Below are 14531 nucleotides of genomic sequence, written 5' to 3'. Positions count from 1 at the left end.
TCCTATAGTGGTCGCACTTCCGAAATACTGAAGTTAATTTTAAGTATAAAATAATAAAACCGACTGTATTGCGTGCATCAATAACAGATACGTGAAAATAATTGTATATGACAAAATACAGAAATGTATATCTATCACTGTTGTGTTAGAGAACAATCCGTAATAAAAAAATATATTGGATGATAATTGTGTTCAAAACCGCAGAGATTCCCTAACAAACCAAAACTACAGAATGATAATAAAATTTTTGTGACAGCAGTAAAACCTGCCCCGAATAAAAAGTGCAAATAATTATACAGTATTCTGATAATGTAATATAAGTTGCTTTGGAACTGTCAGCCAAACACCAACAAGCACTAAAACAATGAATCATGAGGACCTTTTTAAGATTTAAGTCTTGTTAAACTTGAAGAAATCAGTTTTTGAGCTGATTTTGAGTTTTTCAGGTTTTAAATTTAATTGTAATAAATGTAAAGTGGCACACATACAAAGCTGAGATATTAGACAAAATGACACATTAATTACTCTACTATGTAATAATAAGCATATGTTTTGCATATCTTTACATATTTTTCCTTGTTTTGGAGTTTTTATTTGTGAAATTTTCATTTTTAGCATTAGCTTAAAGATTAAGTTGGTAAATAAAAAGTTAACTTTTATTACCATTACATTTTATTTACGCATATCATTTTGAGTTTGATCATATGACAATATTTGCCATGTTTCTGATATCACAAGATGTGAAACTATAAATATAGCAGCCATGGTGTATTACTTTTCTCCTTGGTGGATAATGCATCCTTGTCAACTTTGCTGGTACTTAATTTCTTATTCAAGTAGTCCCTAATGGTAGGATTGATATTTTGGTTACAACTTATTTCTGGTTTAGGGTAGGGGATAATAGCCCAAAGGCTATATTGGAATTGCATTGGCACACATCATCCCAATTATAAATCTTTTATTTTACAATCCCCACCCATCCTACCAATTGTAAAACCATAATTTAAATAAAAAGTCTATAAATCTGTTCTAAAATATCCATATAATACTTTCAAATGTGTCCAATAATTTACTAAAATCAATTATTTAAATTATCTGTTTTTTAATAGAGGGTTAAAAGTTAATTCCCCCCATTAATCAAAACTAAAATATTTAAAACATTAATAAATGTTAAATAGACATCTAAAAATATTTTTCAAAATAGATATAAAAAGAACAAAAGCAACAGACTAATAACATCCCTAAAATCATAATACTATTTTTAATAAAACCCTGAACACTAAAAACAAATATTTGCAACCAGTAATACTGAGTTCCTGTCTTTATTATCCCTGAAGGCCATCATAGGTTCCCTGTACTAAAAAATATAAATCAAAACACAACATAGTTTGACCTTTGCTTTCATGTTGTCCTTTGGCGTTTGTGACTTTATTGTCTTCTTAGTTTGTTGACTTCCATTTAAAAATATCCTCTGACTCATCTTTTCATCTCCTGGTCATCTTTCTCACAACAATGCTCAGGCATAGTAATGTGTCCTTAGAATACCAAGAGATAGTGTGCAGCACCAAGACGATTTCAGTAGTCACTGAGCTCACTTGCTTAAGAGAGGAACAAGAAGCAATAAACAAACAAATAAACAAACTAACAAGTCCTTTGAAGCAAGAGATTAATAAAATTAATAAACTCCAGTGACAACAACAATCTGACGGTGCTGCTGTACATGTTTCAGCTACTAGTGATTCAGAACTTCACATTCCCCTTCCAGAGCGTTTTTCAGGAGAGTCAAAGACGTTTCTCATGTGTATTAACCAATGTGAATTGATTTTTGATTAGCAACCCCAAACATATTCAGCTGATAGAGCAAAAATGTATTGTTGCTTTTATTGTTTCTCTACTCATAGACAGGCCAATTGGATGGGAGATTGAGTTTGCAATGTTGACCATCTAGCACTGTGAAGAAGATTACTTGTATTCTGTTTTGTGTATTTTATTTACCCTATTTTTGACACCCATTTCACACCCAAATTACCTCTAAGGTAATTTCTCCGAATTGCTTTCCCAAGATTTGTTCCTTTTTCCCTACACTGTTTTTCTCTGGGTGAGTTTTTTCTTGTCTTCCTAGTAGTTACAGCTGAGGGGCTGTCAAAAAATAAGCCCAATGAGGATTCCTTGTGTGATTTTGGGCTATATAAGTAATACATTGTTGTTATTATTGGATCAGTTCTCTTTGCAAATAAACTTCAATGCACATTCAACTTAGAAAATGTTCTAAAAGAATGTGTATAATATTTTTGATCAGACTGATATACAGCAAATGACACACAATAAACTACTTAAATTCAAGCAGGGCAGTGAATCCATTGAAGTATGTAGAATTATTTTTTAAACACTTTTGCAGACTCTAGCTGGGAAAATGACACTTTGATAACACTGTTTAGAAGTGGGCTTTCAGCTGAAAGTAAAGATGAGATGGCAAAATACAAGTTGGAGGAATATTTAGTTGAACTATAGTGTAGGTCAAAAGGCTGGAGATAGATGTTAGGGATGGAGACTGGAGACAAAAACTATGAATCCTTTTCTGTTTTCTATAGTTTAAAATCCCAGATCAGCAGGGGCTGACAGAAATTGACAAAATGGGCATGCATGCTCATGTGCATCACCACAGAGTATCCTGCATTTAATTGCCAACTGTACCAAAACTGCAGGGAGAATTAAATAAATTGGTGTCATTTGAAGTCAATCACAACTGAAATCAAACTTGTTTCTTCCTGGGTATTTATTGATTCAGGTTCTGTGTAAAACTTCAATAGTTACTTTTTTATGGTTTATAGTCTTGCAGCTAAACCTTTAAAACCACCACTATATCAGGCCATTAGAAGTATCTTGTAATGCTATATGGGTTAGCTAATGCGCAGACAGTGCTTGTTTGTCAATCATATTTTTTGTGATTTATTGGGTCACTGCATTCTGGTATATATATAGTTTTTTTCTCAAGATCTGGATTCTTATGTCAATCATTTTGCAGAAGTTCTTTCCCGACTCAAATAGCATATTTGTTAAAACTTAAAAGTGTCCATTGGTCTTGGTCAATATAAATAGCCCCCACTGTTTGATGTTTTAATTAAACACAATGGCAAAATCATGTGGAAAAAATAAGAATTTCAGCAAATGCAAATTGAAGGCAAGGAAAAATGTAATATGTGTTGGCTTAAGCAGTAGTATAAGCAACAAAAGGAAGTAGATGGAGTGATACAGTGTGGTGGAGAAACTTCAAGTTCAGAAAGTCGCACAGTGCCCGAAATAAAAAGAAGTGGTCAGATATCAAAATCAATGTGAAAATGACATAGCCCCACCGTCTTGTTTATTCTGTTTAAGACAATATAACAAAAGCTGACACCTGCGTCAAGGACGCAGATCCACGCAGTGGTGTTGCTGCTGTTGCCTTCTCTGCCTCGGAAACCGCTAGGCAACCATCTGGCTGTGTGCTGATGGATGCTGTTTAGGAGTCACAAAATTCAATAGTTGAGGCTGTAAGAGATGTGGACAATATAAACAATATAAATGTTGTACTATGTGATATTGACTAAAAATGAAATAAATTGATTAAAAAATAAAAGCTGCATCTAATTACCTGTTTTTACATTCTGCTAATTACATTCAAATTAAGTTGTAACTAGCCAACCCGCGGCGTACGCCGCATAATCAGGACGCTTTTTAAATGATTTTTAAGCACAGAGGAAAAAATAAACATTTGAAAGATCCGTAATTTAATAAACCACCAAGAAAAATAACAATGCAACAATGCACACTATGAACCAACATACAATTGTCCGTGACTGAAAACCGGAGGAGCACAGTCGCGCCTTCTCTTTCCAAAGCAAAGGACGGGGTTGAACGGCGCTTGTTCAGTACGCACTGCCCGCTTATGTGCCCGCCCCCAACTCCCTAGCTGAGTCGGGGGGAGGGGTTTACAAAGGGTAGGGACGTAATCATTTCGAGCGTATGACCCGCACGTACTGGGAATTTCTTGTTCGTGGGGAACAATTGCAAGCCACGGTCTCCATCACGAATGGAGTTCAACGGCTTACCCACGCCGGCTAGACACACGTTGATCCATTCAGTGTAGCGCGTGTGCAGTACCAGACATACAAGTGCATCACAGACCTGTTAATGCTCAATCTCATGTGGCTGAAAGCCACTTATCCCTCTAAGAATTTGGACGCCGACCGCTGTTGGGTCGTGTAACTATTTGGCAGGCGGGAGTCTCGTTCGTTTTCGGAAATAACCAGCCAAATCGCCCCACTAACTAAGAACTGCCATGCACCACCACCCACAGAATCGAGAAAGAGCTATCAATCTGTCAATCCTCTCCATGTCCAGGCCAGGTGAGGTTTCCTGTGTTGAATCAAATGAAGCGGAAGGCTTCACACCTGGTGGTGCCCTTCCGTCAATTCCTTTAAGTTTCAGCTTTGTAGCCATACTCCCCCCTGAACCCAAAGACTTTGGTTACCTGGTTGGCTGCCCTGTTGCGGGGCATGCATTGGTGAAGCAGGTGAGACGGTAATGAAACAGAGGTTTTTAAAGACTGCTACCTCAACTCGTCACTCGAGTCGTTGTCATCTTTGTACAGTTCAGATGCACCTGTGACTCACGTAGACTTTTCATTGCTCTGTGCGGTTTTGGCTGCCTTTCTATATATAATTCACCAAGACACCCGACCACGGTAGTAGCGAGGTGGGAGAGGGGTGTGTACAAAGTGCTGGAGCATCTAAGAAGACGCATGTTTGTCGCGGATGCGAATTGCTGTATGTAGCATGTAAAACAGTTTGCTATGGTCACGCCGGTCGCGTGTTATAACCGAAAACTCATTTTTAAAGACTGCTTACTTCATTGTGTTCTAACCTCAGTTGTAAAGGATTGTTTTAAGGATCCCATGGGATACCCCTCGCAAACCATTTTACACGCTGCATATGGCGATTCACCTCCGCGAGAAACATGCCTCTATGAACAGTCAGCGTGGGTCGGAGCTGCATGTTGCCTCTACGACAGACGAATTAAAGATGACGCCATTTTTGCTGTGTCGCCGCTGCCTGAGTTGGTGGGCGTGGCTCTGCGAGTTGTCGTCGTATCCAATGGTCTTGGAGTTGGTGGGCGTGGCTCCTTCCTGCGTGCTCCATAGGTGTCTCACTTGTCGGCGGCTTAGTGAATCCACGCCCCTTCCGGCGTGCTTTCCATGGTCGTCTTGCCTTAGTGAATTATATATATAAATGCTGTCCGATTTGGTGATCATTTAATGGGTCAGAGTCAGGTTCATCATATTACATCTCTTAATGTACAGGCAAGCCACGATTGTGTGCCACATTATGCAGCACACTACATGTTTACACAATGTGACACAGTTTCAGTGGACTATAGAGCAGCACATTAATAGAGTGGAAATGCTTTCTATTTAAATAAGCAAATTAATTCACTGAAGGCGCCTTTATAGTGTAGCATCGGTACCAATTTCCACAACGGATCGATTCTCTGCTGTTTACATCATTTTTAGATGACTAGCTATTCTTAAAATGACTACTTGCCTTTCGCCACACTAGTTAGAAAAAGCAACCGTGACTGTGCAGAGTTGCAGTTTTTATAGGCTCTCGTGCTATAGATGAAGCAATGCCAGCTCATTCTTCTGGTTATTCATCCCTGGCTAATGTATCTTGTCCAGAGCCATTGCAATAGCAATGTATATGTAGGTGACTCCTCTGATTACATTTGCAAATCTGAACTTTGATGTGAATTGTGCTTTAATTTTTCACAGTTCAACCACAGTATAAAGAAATCTTATATATCTGAATGACAAGTGGACAATACCATCCTATACAGCTGGCATGGCGTGACTCAGTAATGTTTGTGAAATATCCAATGGTTCAGCAGGTTCATGTTGAAAAGCCCCTGTGGCTAAAAAACTGAGGGTGGATAGAACTTGTAAATGAGAAGGTAGAGCATAAATTCCTCAAAGTCTGCCTTTGTAAAGCCAGTGCCAGTTCAGCACACAGATCCAAGAGGATAGCTCTTGGAAATCAAAATCTACTTAGAAGCCAGTCATCATCATCTATAAATATGCACACTCTTCTAATTCTTCAATTTGTGATGTCTTCTAACAATGCTAAAGCACCTATTGTGGTTAGAATATTTTGGTCATTCTGTACACCATTATATTGTTATGGAATGATTACAATCAAGTGAATTAAATTTGTAAGCAATATGCAATTAATTTTAATATATTTGATAATGCCTGTGTCATGGATGCAAATATGAAAAAGAAAGGTAAATGACACAGAAACAGTAGCACTGCTTTGATGCTTGGTACCTCTAGTTTATAAAACCGAGCAGAAAAGTGTGTATGCATGGTCTGAGGATGCCATGATAATGTGTGTGGCTCACACCAAGTTTAGTTTTTACACATCTCAAAATATGCGTGGAAATAGCATATGCAACATTTTTGTATATACACACCATTTATACATGAGGCCCCAGTCTGTCTGAGTTTTTGGATAGTTTGTCTGCTAGTTTAATTAGAGTTCAGGAACATTTGTTGAAGGTTGGGACCTCTGCTGAGTGACAAGGAGAGAAAATGTCATCCTGCACACAGGGTTGGGAGGAAGAAGTGGCTTGCTAGTCAAGGCAACAGTCTGAGAGTATTATTATGTAAGTTCAGTCAAATATACAGTACATTGAATTTTTAATATTGTTAAATAGATTAGTCCAGTCATTTATCATCTAGATTTACCAGTTAATTTTAAAATTCATTCTTCATTTCATGTGTCTTTTCTCAAATCTGTTTATTTGTGTCATTTTGCATTGTTTTTATAGCTACCTCCACCAGTTATGTTTGAAGGAGATCAGGAGATCCAAGAATTTTATATTCTAGAAAGAAACGCTTCAGAGGCATGTTCATTGGCGAGGATTTGGCCCAGAGGATTGTCATTGGGTACAAGCATTTGATTTACATACTCAGTATTGTACTGTAATTGTTTCAGAGTTTCCATCTTCAAAGGAAGGTAATAAGAAGCATTTTTTTGTACGTATAATTTGGATTGTTTTCTAGTTTTTATTTCTGACCATTTCATTTTTAGGATCAGCTTTACGACTGGAAATTTAAAAGCTGATTTTTATCACTGTTACATTTTATTTACACAAAGCCAATTTTTGTTCAGGCATGTGATATTGGTGATGTCAGACACAGCACACTCCTGCCGGATTATAGGAATGTTGCCATAGTAACTGAGCACTCTGAAGTTCTAAGTAGGCAGCACCCACAAATAAATGTGGTTGAATAACAGTGGGAAGAAAATTTATACTAATAAAAGGCAAAGCCCTCACTCACTCATTAATCACTAATTCTCCAACTTCCCGTGTAGGTAGAAGGCTGAAATTTGGCAGGCTTACTCCTTACAGCTTACTTACAAAAGTTAAGCAGGTTTCATTTCGAAATTCTACATGTAACGGTCATAACGGAATATAACGGTCGACAGCGTCCGCCATGTTGAACTTTCTTATTTATGGCCCCATCTTCACGAAATTTGGTAGGTGGCTTCCCTGCGCTAACCAAAACCGATGTAATGCATTCTTATTTCGGTGGTATGATGCCACTGTCAGCCACCATATTGAACTTTCCAACGTCACTAATTCTCCAACTTCCCGTGTAGGTAGAAGGCTAAAATTTGGCAGACTCATTCCTTACATCTTACTTACAAAAGTTAAGCAGGTTTCATTTCGAAATTCTACACGTAACGGTCACAACGGTCAACAACGTCCACCATGTTGAACTTTCTTATTCATGCCCCATCTTCACGAAATTTGGTAGGCGGCTTCCCTGTGCTAACCAAAACCGATGTACGTACTTATTTCGGTGGTATGACGCCCATTTCAGCCGACATATTGAACTTTCCAACGTCACTAATTCTCCAACTTCCTGTGTAGGTAGAAGGCTGAAATTTGGTACTTATTTCGGTGGTATGCTGCCACTGTCGGCCACCATATTGAACTTTTCAATGGTCTTTGTTACTTATGGGCCCATCTTCAAGAAATTTGGTACGCCTCCCACGTTGTTGGCTTCCTGCCTATATAAGGGATTCACGTCTCCCTGCTGATAACTACAGCCTTTTTATTTAATCCACGGCTTCTCCGCTGTTTTATTGTTCATTTATTACGATTATACAGTAGTTATTGTGTAGGTATTTTAGACTTACTTTACATTGTTCAGGTACCCATTTCCTTTATTATTCCAACCGTACCCCCATTAACATGTCTATTGAGGTGTTCACCATCGATCAAAGAACTGTCACTTACCGAGTGGTTTCTATGCCCGGAGATGGCACCTGCCTTTTCCATTCTCTTTGTTACATATTGCACGGTCATATCAGGCTCACTCTTGATATCCGGAGGAACATTGTGTCTTATGTATTGAATGACTGGGACAGGTTCAAGGTGTGGACTAATGACGGTACAGGAGATAATTATACTACTCAGGAGCACTAGAAGAGTGAAATGCTTAAGTCCTTCACCTATGGATCTGCATGTGAATTGATGGCTGCCGGTGAATTGCTCGGTTGTCGCTTTCAAGTGTACCAAAATGGCCAAATACTTTACACTTTTCGACAACCGCCAATGCCTCTTAAACATCTTAGATTGCCAGGTGACGATTTCAGTAGTGGACACTTTGATGTTTATGAATGTTTAAACTCTCAAAAGCTGGATGTGAAGTTATCGATGAAACCGGTTGTATACTTACAACGCTTGACAGATGCCGAATTTCTCTTCAACACAAGTCCTACAAATACTGTCGTAATTGAAACAAACCAGGAAACTCAAACCGATTATGACAGCAGCAATCCAAGCTGTGAGATTTGAAACAGGGAACTGGTCTCTCTCTCTCTCTCATTTCTCCTAGGGCACGAAGTAGAAAATGGCCGACAGTGGGGTAACTCGCGTTGAAATCGTAATTGAGGAACTCCAAGCACTTGATGAACAGATTCAGAAACTCCTGTCCCGACGGAAATACCTGAGAAATCTGAAGGCCCGGCTGTTGGATAAACCGTCCTTGCCATCTGGAACCGGCGAAACATCAACCCCGCGTTGTGCCGACCTCACCCCGCGTCTCGTAGGAGTGACGCGCTGCTGACCTCGGTGGATTTCAGCTATGCAGGCGGGGGTTCAAGGCCAGAGCACCTCCATCGGCACAGGCGAGCATTTTATCTCAGAACCGGTTTGACCCTCTCCGCGTCCCCATTTCGCCTTCAGCACCTGGTGATGTATTAGTGGTGGGTGATTCTATCGTTAGAAACCTTAATGTCGCATGCCCTAATGCAAAATTGTTTGTTTCTTGTTTTCCCGGTGCTCGTGTACGAGATGTAATGAAACGTGCGCCAGCAGTCTACGAGAAACACAAGGAGAGGGCAGTTGGATCAATCGTCTTGCATGCCGGCGTAAACGATATAAGGCACCGACAATCAGAAATCCTGAAGGCTGACTTCGCAGCTTTGATTAAAGACACGAAGGAGAGGACCCCATCGGCAAAGATCTTCGTTTCGGGTCCACTACCTCTCGTCAGACGATCCAACGAGTACTACAGTCGTCTGCTAGGGTTGAACAACTGGCTACAGGGTTTCTGCAAGAAGAAGGATGTCGGTTTCATCAACAATTGGAATCTCTTTTTGGAAAGGCGCGTCTCTTCAAGCGTGATGGCCTGCATCCGAACAGTTTCGCCCGGGTCCTCTCCAAAACATATCGAAGGTAATTCGTTTTTCTTGACTATCTATCTCTGCTCTTAACCCCTTCCGAAATAATACTGCTGTGCCAGGACATGATGAATGTTTAATAGAGTCTTCCGTTAAAGTGCACACCATTAATACTGTAATAAGCAATCTCAATGCACGTAGAAAACCTAGGAAATACGGCATAAACTCCAATAATCTAATTAAAATCACTATTTTAGAGGAACAATGTATTAAAACTATAAAAACAGATCACAGATTAAACAAAAAATACACAGAGCGCTAATAATAATTTAGTTCCTATTCCAAATAACAATAACGCATAGTACTCATCTCTGCACCTCCAAACATTAAATATGGCACTATTAAATGTTAGAGCTTTAACTAACAAAACGTTTTTTATCAACGATCTTATTAGTGATAAAAAAATAGATCTTATTGCACTAAATGAAACATGGCTGAATTCAGATCGCGGCAGTTTTAATCGAATCTGCGCCTCCGGATTACAGTTTTACTCATGCAAACCGCCAGGGAAAAAGGGGGGGCGGATTGGCTAACATTTACTCGAGCCGATTAAAATGTAAAGATGTCAGTTTTGGTAAGTTCAAGTCCTTTGAGTATCTCGCCGTTGTTATTCATGGAGATTCTCAAGTTCTAGTACTATCCGTGTATAGACCTCCTAAATATAACGCGCCGTTTTTTGAGGAATTCTCTGACTTAATGTCAATTTTAATTACTAACTATGACACACTCCTAATAGTTGGCGACTTTAATTTTCATATAGATAATCAGTGTGATCTAAAAGTAAAAGAATTTATGAGCCTCCTGGATTCTTTTGATTTGAGACAACTCATAAATCAGCCTACACATAAAGCAGGTCATACATTAGACTTAGTGATTACTAAAGGACTGAAAGTTGATATAAAACAGATCATTGATATTGGTCTATCAGACCATTTTCTTCTACTTTTAATATAGAAATAATGATAAAAACACTCATGAGAAGCATATTGTTAAAAACGCTTCTTTGATTCGCAGCAGCTTTAAAACTTACAAACATTTTAAGCAATCAGTCCGTTTATAGTGCCAGCTATAATAGCGAGGACAATGTAAATAGTAAGGTGGAAAGATTTAATTCTAAAGTGAGAGCTGCTGTTGACATAGTTGCACCTGAAAAGACAGTGAAAAAATCTTCTAGCATTGTTATACCATGGAAGACCCAAAGAGTGTCTGATTTAAAGAGAACATGCCGTAGAGCTGAGCGTCAATGGAGGAAGACTAAACTTACTATCCACCACGAAATATTAAAAGTCAAAATAACAGAATACAATAACACTGTCCGTCTTGAGAGACGCTGCTATTTCTCAAGATTATAAATAACAATGCTAGTAATCCCAGAGTCTTATTTTCAACAATTGATCGCCTACTAAACCCAGGTAGCTCAAAGGAATGCCTCCTAAGTGCTTCCAGTGAAACCTGTGAGGCTGTCGCTGTATTTTCAATCAAAAATTAATGATATTAGAAATAACATAGTATATCTCCCCAACACTAAGGATCCCCTAAACCCCAACATCCTGTTATAAACAAATTAAACTCTTTCACTAGGATAGATTTACCTGATTTAAAAAAATAATCTCTCAATTAAAACCCTCCACCTGCGTCTTGACCCGATACCAACAAGGTTTTTCAAAGAAGTATCAGGCGTGCTAATTGATAATGTTCTGACATAGTAAATTCGTCACTAGATACTGGGGTCTTCCCAGACTGTCTTAAGACTGCTGTAGTTAAACCCCTACTTAAGAAACATAATCTTGACCCTCAGCTCTTGAAAATTTTAGACCCATCTCTAACCTGCCTTCTTAAGTAAAGTTCTGAGAAGGCAGTCATTATGCAGTTAAATGACCACCTAAATAAACATGCTATTCTTGATAAATTTCAGTCAGGTTTTAGAACAAATCACAGCACAGAAACTGCACTCGTTAAAGTAGTAAATGACTTGGGGTAAATGCAGACAGAGGCCATTTATCTGTTCTCATCCTCTTAGATCTGAGTGCTGCATTTGACACCATTGATCACAACATTCTTAGAAATCGCCTTAGTCAATGGGTGGGCCTCTCTGGCAGTGTCTTAAATTGGTTTGAATCCTACCTGACAGGGAGAAAATATTTTGTTAGTTGTGGGAATTACAACTCAAGACACATGATATCCAATATGGTGTTCCACAAGGCTCTATCCTGGGTCCGCTGTTATTCTCAATCTACATGCTTCCGTTAGGTCAGATTATCTCAGGGCACAACGTGAGCTACCACAGCTATGCTGATGACACACAGCTGTACTTATCAATAGCACCTGATGACCCTGATTCTATTGATTCACTAACACAATGTCTGACTAGTATCTCAGAATGGATGAATAGTAATTTTCTCAAGTTAAATAAAGAGAAAACTGAAATTTTAGTGATCAGCAATAATGGATACAATGAGGCTATTAGAAATAAACTGGATACATTAGGATTAAAAGTCAAGACGGAGGTAAAAAGCTTAGGGGTGATTGTTGACTGTAATCTGAATTTTAAATCACATATTAATCAGATCATTAGGACAGCATTTTTCACTTAAGAAACATAAGTAAAGTTAGACCTCTTATATCACTGAAAGATGCTGAGAAATTAGTTCACGCGTTTGTTTTCAGTCGACTAGATTACTGTAATGCACTCCTCTCAGGACTACCCAAAAAGATATAAATCGTTTGCAACTAGTGCAGAATGCAGCTGCTAGAATCCTAACTAGGAAAAGAAAATCAGAACACATCACTCCAGTTTTGATGTCACTACACTGGTTACCTGTGTCATTCAGAATTGACTTTAAAATTCTGCTTATGGTTTATAAAGCCTTAAATAATCTCGCCCCATCTTATATATCGGAATGTCTGACACCTTATATTCCAAATCGTAACCTCAGATCCTCAAATGAGTGTCTCCTTAGAATTCCAAGAACAAAACTTAAAAGAAGTGGTGAGGCGGCCTTCTGCTGTTATGCACCTAAAATCTGGAATAGCCTGCCAATAGGAATTCGCCAGGCTGATACAGTAGAGCACTTTAAAACACTGCTGAAAACACATTACTTTAACATGGCCTTTTATAACTTCATTTTAATCTTAATTTAACTTAATCCTGATACTCTGTATGTTCAATTCATCATAATAACTATTCATGGTGGCTCTAAAATCGGTACTGACCCCTACTCTCTTTTCTGTTTCTTTTTCCGTTTTTGTGGTGGTGGCCTGCGCCACCTCCACCTACTCAAAGCTTCATGATGCTCCAACAATGATGGACGGATTAAAAGGAAGAAGTCTACGTGACCATCATCATCATCAAGCCCTTCCGTGAGAACCCTAAATCCAAAGAGGACTGTTTCATTTATGTTAGGTAGAATGCCCAGAGGGGACTGGGCGGTATCATGGTCTGGAATCCCTACAGATTTTATTTTTTCTCCAGCCGTCTGGAGTTTTTGTTTTTCTGTCCCCTGGCCATTGAACCTTACTCTTATTCGATGTTAATGTTGATTTATTTTGTTTTATAATTGTGTCTTTCATTTTTCTATTCTTTAATATGTAAAGCACTTTGAGCTACTGTTTGTATGAAAATGTGCTATATAAATAAATGTTGTTGTTGTTGTTGTTGAAACAAGATTACTGTTCACATGGCCAACTGTACGTTGCATGCTCAAGAGTAAGTTCAGCGCACAGCTTGGTCATATTACAACCGGAGGGCCGAACTCACAATGTGGTATACAAAGAGATCCTTAACAAATAATTATTGGTATGTTTTCCCTCAGTTTAAAAAGGTTTCATTTTCTTCTTAAGAAAAATTTAAGGCAGTACTTCGCCGCTGCGAAGCGCGGGTATTTTGCTAGTCACAAATAATAGTGGGAAAAGTTAAATTTTCCATTGTAGATATCCTCAAAATGCATATAAATGTTGCCTTAAAAGGTCACACTTAACAATCAAAAATGTTTTAAAAAGATTCAGTCATGACAGTACTTTCATTTGGCCCTGGTCACTCAGCTTTGTTGTACTTCTGGTTTTGACCCTCTGCTACTTCTTTTGACTACATCATTCTGTTCTGTTCCACTTTTCATTTCCAGGGGCCTCATATATAACGCTGTACGTAGAATTCACACTAAAAAATGGCGTATGGGCAAAAGTGGAAATGGGCATACACACAAAAAAATCCAGATGCATAAATCTGTGAGTACACCAACTTCCACGTTCTTCTGCTACATAAATCCTGGTCTGAGTGAAATGTAATGCTCGTGCATGCACCTGCCGTCCCGCTTGTCTCCTCCCAGAATTATGCCTCTTTGAATATGCAAATCAATATAAATAGCCCCTTAAGTTTTGCGTTCTGTGAATAGACAATGGGAAAAGCACGGGGTAAAAAGAAGAATTTCAGCGAATACCAAGTGGAGGCAAGGAAAACATACTATTTGTTGGTTTAAGCAGTGATATAAACAACAAAAGGAAGTTGATCGAGTAACAGAGTGGCAGAGAAACTTGAAAGTTCAAGTTCAGAAAGTCGCAAAGTGCCCGAAATAAATAAGAAGTGGTCAGATATCAAAGTCACTGTGAAAAGGCAAGTCATAGTCAACCGTCTGAGTGTCATTTGGAAGTGTATAGGGTACAGAGAAAAGAAAAACTAAACAGGGATACAGTTGAAAAAAATGTCCAAATGTCAGCTTTAATCTAAAAATTTCAAATCTAATCACA

This window comes from Polypterus senegalus, chromosome 2, assembly GCF_016835505.1.
Source record: "Polypterus senegalus isolate Bchr_013 chromosome 2, ASM1683550v1, whole genome shotgun sequence".
Lineage (NCBI taxonomy): Eukaryota > Metazoa > Chordata > Cladistia > Polypteriformes > Polypteridae > Polypterus > Polypterus senegalus.
Note: the sequence above shows the minus strand (reverse complement) of the source record.